Source organism: Carassius auratus, unplaced genomic scaffold (assembly GCF_003368295.1).
Source record: "Carassius auratus strain Wakin unplaced genomic scaffold, ASM336829v1 scaf_tig00025698, whole genome shotgun sequence".
NCBI lineage: Eukaryota > Metazoa > Chordata > Actinopteri > Cypriniformes > Cyprinidae > Carassius > Carassius auratus.
Window position 1 is genome coordinate 399,951 of NW_020525450.1, and position 17,797 is coordinate 417,747.

A 17,797-nucleotide genomic window follows, 5' to 3' on the forward strand; every position below is an offset into this window, starting at 1 on the left:
TCAATTCAGTGACAGCAGAGACACTAGGAGCCTGTGGCAGGGGATACAGACCATTACGGACTACAAGCCCCCACCACGGACCTGTGACAACAACATCTCTCTGCTGAACGAGCTGAACACCTTCTTCGCTCGCTTTGAGCAACAAAACAGCACCACTGCACAGAAGACTCCACCTCCTCCCGGCGACCAGGTGATGAGTCTGACCCCAGACAGCGTGAGGAGATCCTTCAGCAGGATCAATGCACGCAAAGCTCCGGGTCCTGACAACATCCCTGGGCGTGTACTGAAAGACTGTGCAGCAGAACTAACTGATGTCTTCACAGACATCTTCAACATATCACTGAGTCAGGCTGTTGTTTCCACATGTTTCAAAACTGCCACCATCATTCCAGTTCCGAAGAAGCCATCTCCATCCTGCTTCAATGACTACCGTCCTGTTGCACTTACCCCCATCCTCATGAAGTGCTTTGAACGGCTAGTCATGCACCACATCAAGTCTGCCCTCCCCCCCTCCCTGGACCCCTTCCAGTTTGCATATCGGTCCAACCGGTCGACCGATGATGCCATCTCCACTGCCGTCCACTCAGCACTCACACATCTGGACAAAAAGGACTCATATGTCAGAATGTTGTTCATAGACTTCAGTTCAGCATTCAACACGATCATCCCTCAACAGCTCATCTACAAACTGATTCAGCTGGGGCTCAACACTTCGCTGTGCAACTGGCTGTTGGACTTTCTGACTGGAAGACCTCAGGCAGTACGGGTTGGCAGTAACACATCCAGCACCATCACACTGAACACTGGGGCCCCCCAAGGATGTGTGCTGAGCCCCCTCCTCTTCACTCTGCTGACCCATGACTGCACGCCGTCACACAGCTCCAACCTCTTCATTAAGTTTGCGGATGACACGACTGTGGTGGGTCTCATTAGCAACAAAGACGAGACAAACTACAGGAGTGAGGTGAGCCGCCTGGCCAAGTGGTGCAGTGACAACAATCTGTCTCTGAATGTGGAGAAAACAAAGGAGATTGTTGTAGACTTCAGGAGAGCACACACTCAGCACGTTCCTCTGACCATCAACGGTGCGACTGTGGAGAGAGTGAGCAGCACCAAGTTCCTGGGTGTGCACATCACAGAGGACCTCTCCTGGACTGAAAACACCGCAGCACTGGCCAAGAAATCACAACAGCGTCTCTACTTCCTCCGCAAACTGAGGAGAGCCAGAGCCCCGCCCCCCATCATGTACACCTTCTACAGAGGCACCATTGGTGTCTCTCTCCCCTCCCTCTAGGACATTTATGGAACACGTCTCACCCGCAAAGCCCTCTGCATCACAGGTGATCCCACTCACCCATCACACAGCTTTTCCAGCCTGCTACCATCAGGGAGGAGACTGAGGAGTCTCCAGGCCAGGACCAGCAGACTGAAGGACAGCTTCATCCACCAGGCTGTCAGGAAGTTGAACTCCCTCCCGAACCTGCCCCCCCCTCCCCTCTTCTTCCCCAGGCACCACTGAACTATGAACCCCCCCCCCCCCTCCACACACACTAATTATTATATGATGGCATGCACTAGTCACTTGTGCAGCATTGTCCTGCTCACTACCTCATTCGGCATGGAACTGACGTCATTCCACTACCTCACCAGTCAGTTAAATAAAATAACTGCTCTTGGTCACTTGTCACTTTAATTAGACTTAATAAGATATTTTTAATAAGTGATTTTTTTTGCACTAAAAAATCTTTTAACTGCACTGTTGTTCACTTCATTGATTTGCACTATATCTGTCATTTGCCTTGCGCTGCTTTATTTAACTTTATTTTTAATTTTATTATATGTCTTTTTTTATATCATTCCCTTATTGTATAGTTGTTTTTACATTTTTATATTTGATCTGAGAGTAACGCAATTTCGATTCTCTGTATGTATGTACTGTACATGTGGAAACTGACAATAAAGCAGACTTGAACTTGAACTTGAACTTAATGATGCTTTTTTTTTTCTTTTTTTTTTTAATCGCAGGAATAAATTAGATTTTAAAATATATTCAAATAGAAAGCAGTTATTTTAAATAGTAAAAATATTTCACAGTATGACTGCTTTTGCTGTATTTTGGACGAAATAAATACAGGTTTGGTGACCAGAAGAGATTTCTTAAAAAAAAAAAAAAAAAAGTAAAAAAAAAAAGTTTTTGACTGATAACATACATTTTTTTCTAAATTGTTCTAAACTAAACTAAATTAAATTGTTTTGTATAAAATTTACATTAGACCATATTTATAATAACGTTATATCTACAAATTTTTATTAAATTGTAATAAAAAAGCAATTATGAGTAAGTATAATTTTTGCATTACATTTTTCTCACTAGTTTATGGACATTAGTGAGTGGATTTTCTGCTGTTAATGTCTTTCCGCGGTTGAAACACTTGTTGAGTGATGCCATAATACACTATACATTCAGTAAGATGTAGTGTATCTTTCAACATGGATCGGATGTTCCTTCAGTGTTTACTTCATGCTAATAAGAATGCACCCCTGCTTTGCTTGAACTTGAGGCAAAGCGGGAACGCGCATGATCCTGGTCACGCTCCTAAAAAGCTCCAAAACTATATTCATCGTTGAAATTCTTAATAAAACATGATTGAAGATTTTCAATGCTGAGAAGTTTTCTGCTGTGTCGTGTACGTCAGTTCGTTGTCTGTGTCCTCGCTGCTCTGCGATATTTCGCGAAAACGAACCCGTGTCGTGAGCGCGCTTGCACGAGAGACTGGAAGTAGACGAGATGAAGCACTATGCGGAACACTAGCCCAGACGCGTAGCATCCTTGGTTTCGCGGCTAAAATAAATGATTCTTTCAGTACGATTAAACAAAGAAAATGAAATAGTAGAATAGTAATTATAGGGTTGGCACCAGGGGTGGCCTATCAGATGTCCAGTGCCACCCTGAACACCCCTCTGGCTCCGCCACTGTTTATTGAGCACAGTCAGGGAGTCAAGACGACGCACTTACGTCATGAATATGCTAATTAGCGTATGTCGTCTAGCGACTTTTTAGGCGGGGTTTAGCTACTTTCCATTGAAAGGAGATCGCTAGCTAGAAGTGAAAGAGATTTCAGATCTGTTCAACAGGGAAGAAGAAGATCCAGTTCTATTTGAGGTGAGTGTTTCATCTTTCTTTCGCTGTTTTGATGCCATTGATCAGTTCCTGCTTCTTTAATGCGGTGCAGAAGTCAATGTGATGGTTTTATTTAAAGCTCTTCATGCAGTGATCAAATCTGCCTCTGTCAGGATGCTGGAAAGTTTGTGTTAGCAGATAGATGATTATAGATTAAGACAATGTTTAACTTGTAAGTAAACTGCCCACCCAGCAAAAACTCGTTGAAAAGACGTCGAAAAGACGTCATTGGCAGACGTCTAAACAACGTTAAAATTTAGTTGAAAAGTGAAAGGTGAAAAGACGTCTATAAAAAGACGTCCAAATTACGTTTACAGGGCTCTCAAGTTTTGAAGACAGATAAGAGTGACACCCCCCCCCCCCCCCCGAAGAAAATTTAACCAAATACAAAGTGTTTATTCAATTTCCATTTATAAAATCTGATAAAAAATTTTAAAAAGACAGATGCAATGATTAATGCATCCATGGTCAGGATTATATAATTATAAAATATGACATGATTTTAAAAGTGACCTATAACATCGACTATGCAATACACTTTAATTAATTTAGTGCTAATAAAATTATTAAGCCTATTGGAGAGAGATATATTTATAATGTGGCAATATGTCGGTCATCGTGTGATAACGAAAATATGACTAGGCCTAGACCAGTGGTTCCCAACCTTTTTCAACTCGCGGCCCACACAACCAAACACATATGTTTGCGTGGCCCACTTCAAAAAAATTAACTGACCCCGCTATTGTTGGGTTAATAACTTAGTACTCAGAAGCTAGATTTTAAACTATATTTATTGAATAAACTAGGGCTGTGCGATATGGACAAAAAAAAAAAAAAAACTATCGCGATTTTTTTGATCAATTTTGCAATTGTGCTTTTACAGTCATAAATGCATTCAGGATTAATTTGAAACATATTTTCAAAAGAAAACCAATCAGAGCTTTATCAAAAAGTTGTAACATCTCTAGAACAGACATAAGTCAAAATTATCACTATAGTGAAGATGTAAAAAAAATGTATAGACTTGTGGCAAAAAAAATAAAATAAAAAAAAATCCTGTATACAGGGACTTTTTTTTTCTTTTTTGCCATGCATTGTTCATAGAGCTCATTAATTGTAGCGGTGCCTCAGGTGTTTGTGTGTATACAGTATGTGTATGCGGTCAGCAGTGAGAGCGCATAAATATAATGCGAAAGCACATTAAAATAATGCACGAGTGCGAATCTCTCTGTTCGCAGCAGATTTCCTTTGCTCTGTCACACAACAGGTCGTGCTTGCTCAGATACACGCTGCTTTGCGAGGAGAGAGTGTGCACACTTAAAACGTGTCTCCTCTCACTTAAACTGCATCCTGTTCACTGACAAATTCACTCTATGCTCATGTGTTAGACATGAATTATTTGAACCGCAGTGAGAACACTCTGATCCGTCAACATTGGCTCAGAAAAAAGGCGCATCACAGACAGTGTGTGAACCTGGAGTTAGGCATATGCGCACGCTCAAATCGTGATTTTAGGACGTTTTCTTTAATCGCACAGCCCTAGAATGGACTGGAAATGAGCAGAAAATAATTGGCGGCCCACCTGCAATACAGGTTGAAAACCACTGGCCTAGACTAAGGTTACTTGTTCTGAGCAGATGTTGTCAGTGAACAGGCTGTAAAACTGTTGGCTAAGTAACAGACACTCATGAAAAACTGATGCTAATTATCTGGGAAACATTCTCTAACAGCAGTCAAGTTGTCATTGTTTGTGTCAAACAAGTTGTGAATTTGTTGTAACAGGAGATCATTACTTTGTGCTCAAAGTGATGCTCGGAGCTCCAGTGGTTTCCTCTGTGGGAGAACGAGGAAGATGGTGAACAATTCCAGGACCCTTTTTTCTTCATTGGTTGTTGCTTTAAATCTTACCCAGATACAATAGTGCTATTTTCTGATTGGCTATTGTGTAGCCTATTTCTTTTTGTTTGATTGGCTGATAAGTTCAAGTTCAAGTTCAAGTTCAAGTCTGCTTTATTGTCAATTTCCACATGTACAGTACATACATACAGAGAATCGAAATTGCGTTACTCTCAGACCCCGGTGCATACAGTTAACATTTACATTAAAGCCTAAAAAAATAACTAGATCAAATATAAAAATGTAGAAACAACTATACAATAAGGGAATGATATAAAAAAAGACATATAATAAAATTAAAAATAAAGTTAAATAAAGCAGCGCAAGGCAAATGACAGATATAGTGCAAATCAATGAAGTGAACAACAGTGCAGTTAAAAGATTTTTTAGTGCAAAAAAAATCACTTATTAAAAATATCTTATTAAGTCTGATTAAAGTGACAGGTGACCAAGAGCAGTTATTTTATTTAACTGACTGGTGAGGTAGTGGAATGACGTCAGTTCCATGCCGAATGAGGTAGTGAGCAGGACAATGCTGCACAAGTGACTAGTGCATGCAATCATATAATAATTAGTGTGTGTGGAGGGGGGGGGGGGGTTCATAGTTCAGTGGTGCCTGGGGAAGAAGAGGGGAGGGGGGGCAGGTTCGGGAGGGAGTTCAGCTTCCTGACAGCCTGGTGGATGAAGCTGTCCTTCAGTCTGCTGGTCCTGGCCTGGAGACTCCTCAGTCTCCTCCCTGATGGCAGCAGGCTGAAAAAGCTGTGTGATGGGTGAGTGGGATCACCAGTGATGCAGAGGGCTTTGCGGGTGAGACGTGTTCCATATATGTCCTGGAGGGAGGGGAGAGAGACACCAATGATCTTCTCAGCTGCTCTCACTATGCGTTGCAGAGTCTTTCGGCAGGACGCGTTGCAGGCGCCATACCACACAGTGATGCAGCTCGACAGGATGCTCTCGATGGTGCCTCTGTAGAAGGTGTACATGATGGGGGGTGGGGCTCTGGCTCTCCTCAGTTTGCGGAGGAAGTAGAGACGCTGTTGTGATTTCTTGGCCAGTGCTGCGGTGTTTTCAGTCCAGGAGAGGTCCTCTGTGATGTGCACACCCAGGAACTTGGTGCTGCTCACTCTCTCCACAGTCGCACCGTTGATGGTCAGAGGAACGTGCTGAGTGTGTGCTCTCCTGAAGTCTACAACAATCTCCTTTGTCTTCTCCACATTCAGAGACAGATTGTTGTCACTGCACCACTTGGCCAGGCGGCTCACCTCACTCCTGTAGTTTGTCTCGTCTTTGTTGCTAATGAGACCCACCACAGTCGTGTCATCCGCAAACTTAATGAAGAGGTTGGAGCTGTGTGACGGCGTGCAGTCATGGGTCAGCAGAGTGAAGAGGAGGGGGCTCAGCACACATCCTTGGGGGGCCCCAGTGTTCAGTGTGATGGTGCTGGATGTGTTACTGCCGACCCGTACTGCCTGAGGTCTTCCAGTCAGAAAGTCCAACAGCCAGTTGCACAGCGAAGTGTTGAGCCCCAGCTGACTCAGCTTGTAGATGAGCTGTTGAGGGATGATTGTGTTGAATGCTGAACTGAAGTCTATGAACAACATTCTGACATATGAGTCCTTTTTGTCCAGATGGGTGAGTGCTGAGTGGACAGCAGTGGAGATGGCATCATCGGTCGACCGGTTGGACCGATATGCAAACTGGAAGGGGTCCAGGGAGGGGGGGAGGGCAGACTTGATGTGGTGCATGACTAGCCGTTCAAAGCACTTCATGAGGATGGGGGTAAGTGCAACAGGACGGTAGTCATTGAAGCAGGATGGAGATGGCTTCTTTGGGACTGGGATGATGGTAGTGGTTTTAAAGCATGTGGGAACAACAGCCTGACTCAGTGATATGTTGAAAATGTCTGTGAAGACATCAGTGAGTTCTGCTGCACAGTCTTTCAGTACACGCCCAGGGATGTTGTCAGGACCTTGAGCTTTGCGGGCATTGATCCTGCTGAAGGATCTCCTCACGTTGTCTGGGGTCAGCATCATCACCTGGTCGCCGGGAGGAGGTGGAGTCTTCTGTGCAGTGGTGCTGTTTTGTTGCTCAAAGCGAGCGAAGAAGGTGTTCAGCTCGTTCAGCAGAGAGATGTTGTTGTCACAGGTCCGTGGTGGGGGCTTGTAGTCCGTAATGGTCTGTATCCCCTGCCACAGGTTCCTAGTGTCTCTGCTGTCACTGAATTGATGAGCTATCCTCCTGGAGTGCTGTCTCTTAGCCTCTCTGATGCCACGGGACAGGTTGGCCCTAGCTGTTCTCAGGCCCACCTCATCTCCAGCTCTGAAGGCAGCATTCCGTGTCTTCAGGAGTCTGTAGACCTCCCCCGTCATCCATGGCTTCTGGTTGGCCTGGACAGTGATGGTTTTTGTGACCGTTACATCATCAATACACTTATTGATGTAGGCAGTGACAGTCTCTGAGTACTCCTGGAGGTCAGTGGTGTTATTGCATGTGGCAGCCTGTTTAAACATGTCCCAGTCAGTTTTGTTGAAGCAGTCTTGAAGAACCTCTGATGATTTATCTGGCCACACTTTAATCTGTTTGTAAACTGGTTTGGCAACTTTAATGAGTGGTCTGTATGCAGGCATTAGCATAACAGTGATGTGGTCTGAAGCTCCGAGGTGGGGGAGGGGGAGGGCTTTGTAAGCTCCTCTCTGTGTGGTGTAAACAAAGTCCAAAATGTTATTACCTCGTGTTGGAAAGTTGATGTGCTGGTGTATTTTTGGAAACACACTCTTAAGGTCAGCATGGTTGAAATCCCCAGCTATGATGAGAAAAGCATCGGGGTGTGCTGTCTGCTGCTCACTGATGTGCTGGTACAGTTCATTTAGTGCGTCGTTCCTGTTGCAGCTGTTGCTTGGGGGAATGTAAACTGAGATGAGCAGTATAGCAGTATATTCCCTCGGCAGATAGAACGGCCGGCACTTAATAATCATAAACTCCACCAGGGGTGAGCAGTGTTTGCAGATCACAACAGTATCGCGGCACCACGCGTCATTGATGTAAACACAAAGCCCGCCGCCGCGTGTTTTTCCTCCCGCGACGAGAGCTCTGTCCGCTCGATAGCACGTCAGCTGGTCGAGCTGAATAGCGCCATCTGGAACGCTGTTGCTGAGCCATGTTTCCGTGAACACAAAAACACAACAGTCTCTTACAGTCCTCTGAGTTGAGCGTAATAATCGGATGTAGTCCAGTTTATTATCCAACGAGCGTACGTTAGCCAGTACGATGGTGGGGATAGATGGCTTGTGTGGGTTAGCCGTTAGCCTAGCCCGGATACCTCCGCGCTTCCCCCTCTTCTGCTTCCTCTCACACCGCTTGTGGCGCCTCCGCTGCGGGCGAGATGCAGTAGTGGAGGTCGGTGATGGTGAAGGCCTCCGTAGCAGATCGAGATCCCGCAGCTGTTCCGCGTGCGCGGAGTTTAACTGTAAAAATGCGGTCCTGCCGACATCGAGCAGAAACTCGCGAGTGTATTTGCGCTTACAGACAGGTAGACGCGACGACAACGTACAAAAACACTGCGACTCACAAGACAAAAAACACGAAAACACCGTTCTGTCGGGACAGAGAGAAGCCGCTGCGTGTGGACGCGCCGCCATCTTACCATCTAAGTGGCAGGCTCGATTAAGAACTCCAGGGGAGACGTGCTTGATTCCTGCCGGTTTCCATAGTGAGAGCGGCGCGACCAGATAACTTTTGGGCGCTGCGGCATATTAAATATATTATAAATTGTTTTTCTGCGTGAGAAATACAATGTGTGGCGGGAGTGCGTGACAAAAGACCGAAATGAGTGACTGTCACGCTCAATGCGTGACACTTGAGAGCCCTGCGTTTAAATGTGGTTGAAAAGTGAACGGTGAAAAGACGTCTTTTCCAGACCCAATTACAGCCGTGAATTATTTTTCATATTCCTAATTAGTGAAAATAAGACAATTCACAGTATATTGACACATTTATTGACACATTACATCTTTCATGTAAATTCTTGATCACATCTTAAGTCTCCTTTGATTAAACAGATCGTAAAAACAGTAATATTGTGAAATATAACTACAGAAATAATTGTTTTCTATGTGGATGCATTGTCAAATGTAATTTATGCCTGTAAACTGAATTTTTAACACAATTACTCCAGTCTTCAGTGTTACATGATCTTCAGAAATCATTATAATATACTGATTTGCTGCTCAAGAAACATTTCTGATTATTATCAATGTGTAAAACAGTTGTGCTGCCCAATATTTTGTGGAAACTGTTACATTTGTCAGTATTTTTTTAATAGACCTTGCAAAAGAGTAGTATTTTTTTAGATTTTTTTTTTAATCAATTTAAAAGTCTTTACTATAAACTTATCAAATTAATCCATCTGTCTGTATTAATATAATTTTTCAAGACAATAAACTATGACCAATTATAACCACATTAGAACAACCAAAAATTTAAATCGGTCATTATTTCCTTACTCTCATGTTGCAGAACACAAATTAAGGTATTTTTTTAACAGATGCCTTGTGTACGCAAAAAACAACAACAACAGCAAAAATAATCCATTCAGAAATTATGAATCCCCAATGGATTTTGACAAAAGCACCAGCTCTCACGCCAATGCAACACTGATGCATCATGGTGCTTGTGTGAATGCGTTATTTTATATTAAAAAAAAATTCTCAGATTTCATTAAAAAGTTCTGCATTTATGTTTCAAAGATGAACAAAAGTCTTAGAACAACATAAAGGTGAGTGAGGAAAATCTTTGGTTTAACGAACACGTTTGGTAAATGGGGTTCCCACAGGGACACCAGTAGATCTCTGCCTGATCTCTGATCTTCTGCTTCTTCTCCTCCTTCCTCCCTCCCAATTCTGGATTAATGAGCCACGGCAGATGTTTCCACTTTGAATGCTTTATCCTCACTGTTTTTTCTCCAGCATCTAAAGTGAGAAAGAAAACAGTAACTAAAATGTAAATTTATAATACAAAAACAATGGTTGTCCAAAATGTACAAATTAAAGTGTACTCGTTCTTCATGAGGGATTATTAACCAATCAGTATGTCAGGGGTTGTCAACTCTGGCCCTTAAGGTGAGACGTAGGTCTCTGCAGAGTAAAGGGGGCGTTTATGATTTAGTGTGTGTATTCAAACTGCTGGGTGTTTCTAAATCATGCAATCAAAATGATCCCCCTGACCTAACCCCACCCCTAAACCTACCGTCACTATGATGTCAGCCAATCAGGTATCATGGTCTAAAAACACCCTGATCTGGTAACTCCCATTACTTTCCTGCAGAGACATATGCTTGGATTAAGGTCCACTGTCATGCAGAGTTCATGTCTCAATCAGCTTCACAGTTTGCCAAGTTGTGAATATATTGTGTACACAAATGTAGGCTCTTGTAAGCACTGTGGCTCACTATACACTGGTGACTATTTCTGCCCTCATTGTACAACATCACTACTGACATTAATGCACAACAATAAAACTGATATCTTTCTTTTAATGCAATTTACAGCACATTATGATAAATACTTTATTACATGTATGTGCAAGATTTAATTCATAAATTGGAAATGTTTACTAGATTAGACATTACCTGTCTAGTGATATGTTTATGCTGACATATATTATTGGTTTGTGTTTTAAAATCTATTACGTGTAATCTTATAGCGAATTATCAGTGCACCGTAAAAAGAAAATTGTGATTGAGGCAGCCCTTCACCACTGAGTACTGAGCAACGGACCTGAGTGAAACACCCCCGGAGTTTACGTCCACACCTGATCACACTCACCTGTTTGTGACTTATAGTTAGCAAAACTGAAGACCTTGATTAATGTGTTCAGGTGCACTGCACTAGGTTGGTGTAAAACTCTGCATGTAAGTGGACCTTAAGAGACAATGTTGAGATCTCCTGCAATATGTTCTGAACATGCACTATAAAGAGACAGAATGACTTACAACACTGGTGTAAAGTCCTGGGCTGGAGGAGCACCGTTCTGCAGAGTTTCTGCTGATCCTTGATCAGCTGCTCAGGTCTGCTTAACTGGGGTCAGAGCTAAACTCTGAAAAAAGAGAAGACAGCCAATATTATAATGTTAAAAAGTTAAACAACGTTAAATAATTTGATCCATAAATATGCACAACATCTGAAATGCACAAAGATGACAAGAAAGAACTTTCAAAACTGAAAAATAAGAAGCAATATTAAATCACACATGCATTTTCTTTTCTTCTTATTATTCCTCTTGCAGTAAGTTACAATTACCTTGTGGTTTATCAATGATTTTCAGTCTCTGAAATAGAAAAGATCCATCAATGATGAACTATTATTTACCCCGTTTATATCTGCGAGGTGTTCATAACACATTTTACCAGTGTGTTAAGATCAGTAATTATGACGGTCGAATGTCAGACTTGACTCAGTGTATTCTGCCCCAAACATATGATTAGACTATCAGTCGAATATCACCAAGATTCAAAAATTCTGATTCGACAGTGAAAAACCTTAGTCAAGGACACCCCTAGTAATTTCTTTACATTTATTATGCAATTGTGTGTGTATGTGTGTTTGTGTATATGTGTGTAATATATATATATATATATATATATATATATATATATATATATATATATATATATATATATATATATATATATATATATATATATATATGTGTGTGTAATATATATATATATATATATATATGTGTGTGTGTGTGTAAAAACCTCTAACTAGCTTATTCTAATCTTTTTTTAATTCTATCTGTTTTCTTTTTATTTATTATTTTATTTAAAATCCCATGCTATGTGTACTGTGTTAACCTAACTGAGACTTGTTATAGCATTTATATATCATTGCTCTTTTTGTTGTTTTTGATTGCTTCCACTGTCTTCATCTGTAAGTCGCTTTGGATAAAAGAGTCTGCTAAATGAATAAATGTAAATGTAAATACATGATAAATCTGACCCTTAAACGTTTGAATGGTAGTGTATGTTTGAGGTGTTACTTACTAGTTATATGTTTCATAATGTCTAAAAATGTTCTTCATCTGGATACACGCACGGCCATCAGCATGAAAGGATCTAGAACATAAACATTGTCATTCTGTCAATCTGTCTAAGCCAACAATATTATACAATGCCATGTTTATTATAAATAAACTATAGCAGAGGTGAAATGCAGAAAAGAAAATTAATTTACAGATTATACAAAAAAATTAAAAGAATAATATAATAATGGTTTACTAACCAATTAATACTCTTACAGTGTGGACATCAAAATAACTAACAGGCAAACAAACACACACACATATACATTATGAAAATATTATATAAACACACACATATAAGAAAATTACAGATTCATGCTGATGTAGGCGAAATATATTGTGAAAAATGCACGAAGTTACCTCTTGTAGTTAGCATTACAGTTGAGTACAGCGCGTGACCATCAAGTGTTTTCAAAATATATTTAAATATATTTAACAGCGCTTCAGACATGATGTCTAATATATTTCTTCACTAGTTTATGTTAATGGCTTTGTGGTGCGAAATAAAAGGTTTTTTTTCTGCTAAATTTGGACTAAAGCCCATTTACATATATTTTTGGGCTAAATTTGGATTAAAAAAAAAAAAAAAAAAAAAGGACGTTAAATGTCGCTTTTTGGGCTTAATTTGGACCAAATCCGACGGACCAATCAGAGACCAATTTTCAATGTCGCTTTTTGGGCTTAATTTGGACCAAATCCGACGGACCAAATGAAGACCAATTTTCAACGTCGCTTTTTGGTCTAAAAGATGGCCATGACGGGCCGACTTGATTTAGACCAGAAAACGACGTCCAAATGACGTCTGGTGCTGGGTGGGTGAGGGTGTTCTCCCCCACTGACCTGCACTTATCCTGCGTTCAAGTCCTCCTGGGAAGTTCGTACGCACGAGGTTGGAAGTCGTGCTTACGACGGCATGTGCGTTCAAGTCACTTTCGTCGGAGCAAGACGAAATTTTCTGTTGAAGCTGCCATCGTAACATAAAGGATAGAAAGCCGACTAAGGGGCCGTTCACATAAAAACGCGTTGAAAACGCTAGGCGCGCCGCTTTCACCTTCTTTCCAAAGCGCTCGGGCAGTTGCGCCCCTGAGGCGTCTGCCTTTGCTAAGCAACCATGACGTGCTCTCTCCTTGAAGACGTGGAAATTTCAGCAAAGGATGAATGGATTTGCAGCTCTAAAAATCGCTCGCAGTAGCTCTGCTACTAAATTTATTTCAAAATGGCAATCCATACACAACTATGATCAGCTGTTCCTTCATCTTGGCTGAGCTTTTAACGTTGTTACGAGAAAGGATGAAGCTGAAAGTTTAGTTCTTGTCACATGACCCGCGGTGCGCTTGCGGCATTCTGAAAAGTTGAGAAGTTTTTAACTCGATGCGGTGCGGACGCGCCTGGAAAAAACGGGCGCGTCGCACCGCGTACGCGTCACGAGCGCGTCGCTTCCATTATGAGCGCGCATGCCGCGCGCCTACATTGGAAATAATGAACTTGAGCGCGCAAAAGACGCGATATGTGAACGCCCTGAAAACATGACGGAGGAATAAACTCACGTAGCCATCTGGTTTCGTTTGACTGGTGTGCACACTCACAGGGGCATGCAGTCATTTATTAGATTGCAACACCTGAACAGCATAATGAATGAACCACACCCCTTTAGACTCACACCCTCTTAGACAACAGTCATAATAAGAGCACATTCAAGGTCACCAATGTTCAACACCCCCACTTGCTCTTAGGCTGAATAACATATAGTTATCATGTACATTTACATCACACCAAAAATAAAACACACAAATCTATCAAGCATGGCTTTGGTTACAGGTTTGGTCAGAATATCTGCAACCATGGCTGCTGTAGGACAATATTCAATAGTTATCTTTCCATCTTCAAGTGCAGATCGAACAAAATGATACTTAATATCAACATGTTTACACCTTTGACGGCATATAGGGTTCTTGGACAAAGCAATTGCCCCTTGATTGTCCTCATAAATTGTCACTGGTGTGTAAATACATTCATTGTCCATTTTGTTTAATAACTGGACAAGATATAGGCTTTCCTGTGCAGTAGCTGCCAAAGCCATATACTCAGCCTCACATGTGGAAAGAGCAACTGTGGATTGTTTCTTAGACCTCCAAGAAATAACAGGACCAGTGGCAGACAAACTAAAACAGTAACCAGTTGTACTTCTTCTATCATTTTGGTCTGCTGCCCAATCAGCATCACTAAATGCAAAGAGATTAAGATTTACATCATTTCTCCTATAACACAATTCCTTGTTCACAGTTCCCTTTAAATATTGCAATACATGCTTAGCAGCTACCCAGTGTTGGTTCTTTGGTTCAGAAAAGTGTTGTGACAGCTTACTGACAATGAAACCTAGATCTGGTCTAGTACAGGTCATTAGATAGATCAAGCTACCAACCACTTCTCGATACAGTTTTGGATCAACACGTTCACCTTCATTATCAAATTGCATTTTATTTTTGCATGGAGTTGACCTTGGTTTACAATTAATCATATCAAACCTCTCCAAAATCTTAATAATGGACCTTTTCTGGTTCATTTTTATTTCACCATCTCCATGTGCAAAATCAATACCCAGAAAATGTGTAAGTTTACCAAGATCTTTCATTTTAAATCTTTCCTCCAACATTCTTTTCACATTTCTGAGTGTCTGACTATCGCTTGTTGAAATAAGAAGATCATCAACCCAGACTATCAGTATGATTTTCTCACCTCCAGTTTGTTTACTGTAAACACAATGGTCAGAAGGATTTTGACTAAAATCATTTTGAATCAAAAAATCATCTAGCATTTTATTCCAATTCCGCCCTGACTGTTTCAAACCATAAAGTGTATTTTTAAGTCTACAGACAAGCCTCTCACTTGTTTCTGACTTGACCTCAAATCCTTCTGGCTGTTCCATGTATAATTCAGTATCAATAGGGGCATGCAAATATGCAGTCTTAACATCCATTTGATGCAGTTCTAAACCATATTGAGCTGCAATTTGCATTAAGCTACGTATTGATGTCATATCAGCAGTTGGAGAAAAAGTTTCATTATAATCAATGCCTGCAACTTGACTATACCCTTTCGCCACATACTGAGCTTTGTATGTTGTTCCAACTGGGTTTTCCTTCACTGTGTAGACCCATCTGCCCCCCACTATATATTTACCTTCAGGTAATGTTGTAAGGGTAAACGTATCATTCTCCTTAAGAGAGTTCATCTCCTCCTGCATGGCCTTACTCCACAATTCTGACTCTGGTGAGCTTATAGCCTCCTTTAGAGTGTGGGGTACGTCACATGCAACTCTATAACAATAATCAATACTGGTTAGTGCATGGTCATCATCACATTTTATTCCATACTCATAATCCTTCAAATACTGTGGAGGCCTCTTCTCTCTCTGTGGATAACGCCTGCTCTCAACCCTTTCTCTTTCACCTGTATTGGGGCTTGGGTCACACGTTTCAGATCTTATGTCCTGGGAATTTATTAATTCTATTATCTCAGGTTTTGGTAGGTGAGTTTCAGCGCTCTCCCTACGCACATCATTTTCACACATTGACTGATCTGTCTGAGTGTGGCATTCTGTCCCACTCTGTGAGAAACTCAACCAACCTGCTTTTGTTCACTTTTCCTGAGTCTGGATAGAAACTAGATATGCAGGGATATTCTTGTCATAACCAATGAAAATCCCTTTTTCACATCGAGGGTCTAACTTTTTCTTGTTCTGTTTGTATGCATAACACTTTGACCCAAATATTTTCATTCTTGAAAGATCAGGCTTCTTTCCAGTCAGCATATAATATGGGGTCTGTCCTACACGTCTGTTATAACATCTGTTGCGAATAGCAGCTGCAGTCTGGATTGCATACATCCATAACATTTTTGGTAAGCTACTCTCGATTAACATACACCTTGCCATGTCAAGCAAAGTTCTCCAGCTTCTCTCAGCAGTCCCATTCTGATGGGGGGAATAGGGAGCTGAGGTTTCGTGTCTAATTGCATTTTTACTGAGCAGGGCTGAAATTCCCTGGATGTAAACTCGGTGCCATTATCAGATCTCATACATTTAATTCTGCCATAGGGTGAAACATCAGCAATTAACTTCTCTGTTCCTTTGACTGTATCACTCTTTGCTCTCAAAAATATGTAAATATTGCACCTGAATAGTCATCAGTAAATGCCAAGATATATCTGAAACCATCTTTTGCTATCGGCTCCATAGGTCCAGCTAAATCTGTGTGCACAAGTCCAAGGGGAATTTTTGCTTTTTCATCTGCCTCCCTGTTCCTGCTCTGGACAAATTTACCCTGTGTGCACACTTCACATTTTAGATGAGACATTTCAGTTATACCTTTGATTTTCATCCCTTTGGTAACATTTTCCAGCTTCAACACATCCTCATAATTACAGTGACCGAGAATTTCATGGCATGTGTGGATATCATAAAATCCATGACATTGATCAACATCATCTGTAACAGTGCTTAAATAGAACAGTCTATCATACACCTGGATGTTAAATGTTACACGGTTCTTATGAACAAGTCTGTTCTGACCTTCTTTGAAAATGACCGTCGCTCCCTGGGACGTCGCTGCCTTGACTGAGAAGATGTCCTGTGGAAAAATGAGACGTACAGCTCCCCCATCAGCATCGTTTCCACCACTCAACCTTTGTTGTCTCTCAGGCGAACTTTGGCTGTACATTTCCTCAAGGTGATACCGCTGGTCTTCTCTCCATCAGCCAGCTCTAGGATGTGCTTGTGTGGCTCAAAACTTTTGTCAAAGTCCTTGAACTGTGTGATGTCCCGGATAATATGCGACGTGGCTCCTGTATCAACCATGAGGCCTTTTTCCTTCACTCCGCTGACCGGAACGGCATCCACTTGGCCCACCTTAAAAGCAAAGGTGTGGTCCTCCTCATCCACCACCCGCTTCACGTTGTCCCGCTTTCTCCGTCTGCAATTCACATCCTTATGCATGGAACTCTTGCAAAGATAACACCACTGTCGCTGTTCTCTATGCTCGCTCATAGCAGAAGTGCACTCCAGAGCCTTATGTCCCTTCTGTCCGCAGTTAAAACAGGTCAGTTTCATGTTCCACCCGTCTCTTGCTTTCACCTTCATCACGCTGTCATCCTCTGAGCAAGCAGCACTAAACTTTTCTGTGCTCTCATAGCTCCTTGGCTTTGTTTTAAACTCTGTGAAAGTTATCGTTTTATCACTTTGGGTTACGTGAATGGAAAATGGTTTAAAAGAGTCCGGTAGGCCCTTCAGAACCATTGCGATCAACAAGCCATCACTTAAAGTCTCTTCCGCATTTCTCAAAGCTGTAATAGCAGTCTCTGCGCGAATTACATAATCTGTGACGCTCTCATTGACAGCTTTCTGGAGAGACGTAAACTCTGTGTATAAGCTGATCACTCGTGGTTTCCCTTTACCAGCATAGTGTTCTCTCAGAATCTTCAGCGCCTTTCTTCCATCATCCGCTGCATCTCTCATCACAAGGGAAAGGCTTTTATCATCCAACAGCTGAATCAGTTCTGCATACGCGTCCTCATTTTTCTTTGCGTCTTCTTCTGCACCGTCACCGTTATCATCAGGTGGTTCGCTCAGTATGGTGTTCTTCA

The 17,797-nt window shown here is 41.7% G+C and overlaps 1 protein-coding gene across 1 annotated transcript in view; it reads left to right on the forward strand.

Moving 5' to 3' along the window:
- Window positions 1–3,064: 3,064 nt before the first annotated feature.
- LOC113078417 (NACHT, LRR and PYD domains-containing protein 3-like) overlaps window positions 3,065–17,797 on the forward strand; it is a 62,022-nt gene continuing 47,289 nt past the window's right edge. Inside the window, exon 1 of the mRNA XM_026250747.1 lies at window positions 3,065–3,163. The gene's annotated coding sequence lies outside the window, so the exon portion shown is untranslated. The remainder of the gene's footprint in view (window positions 3,164–17,797) is intronic.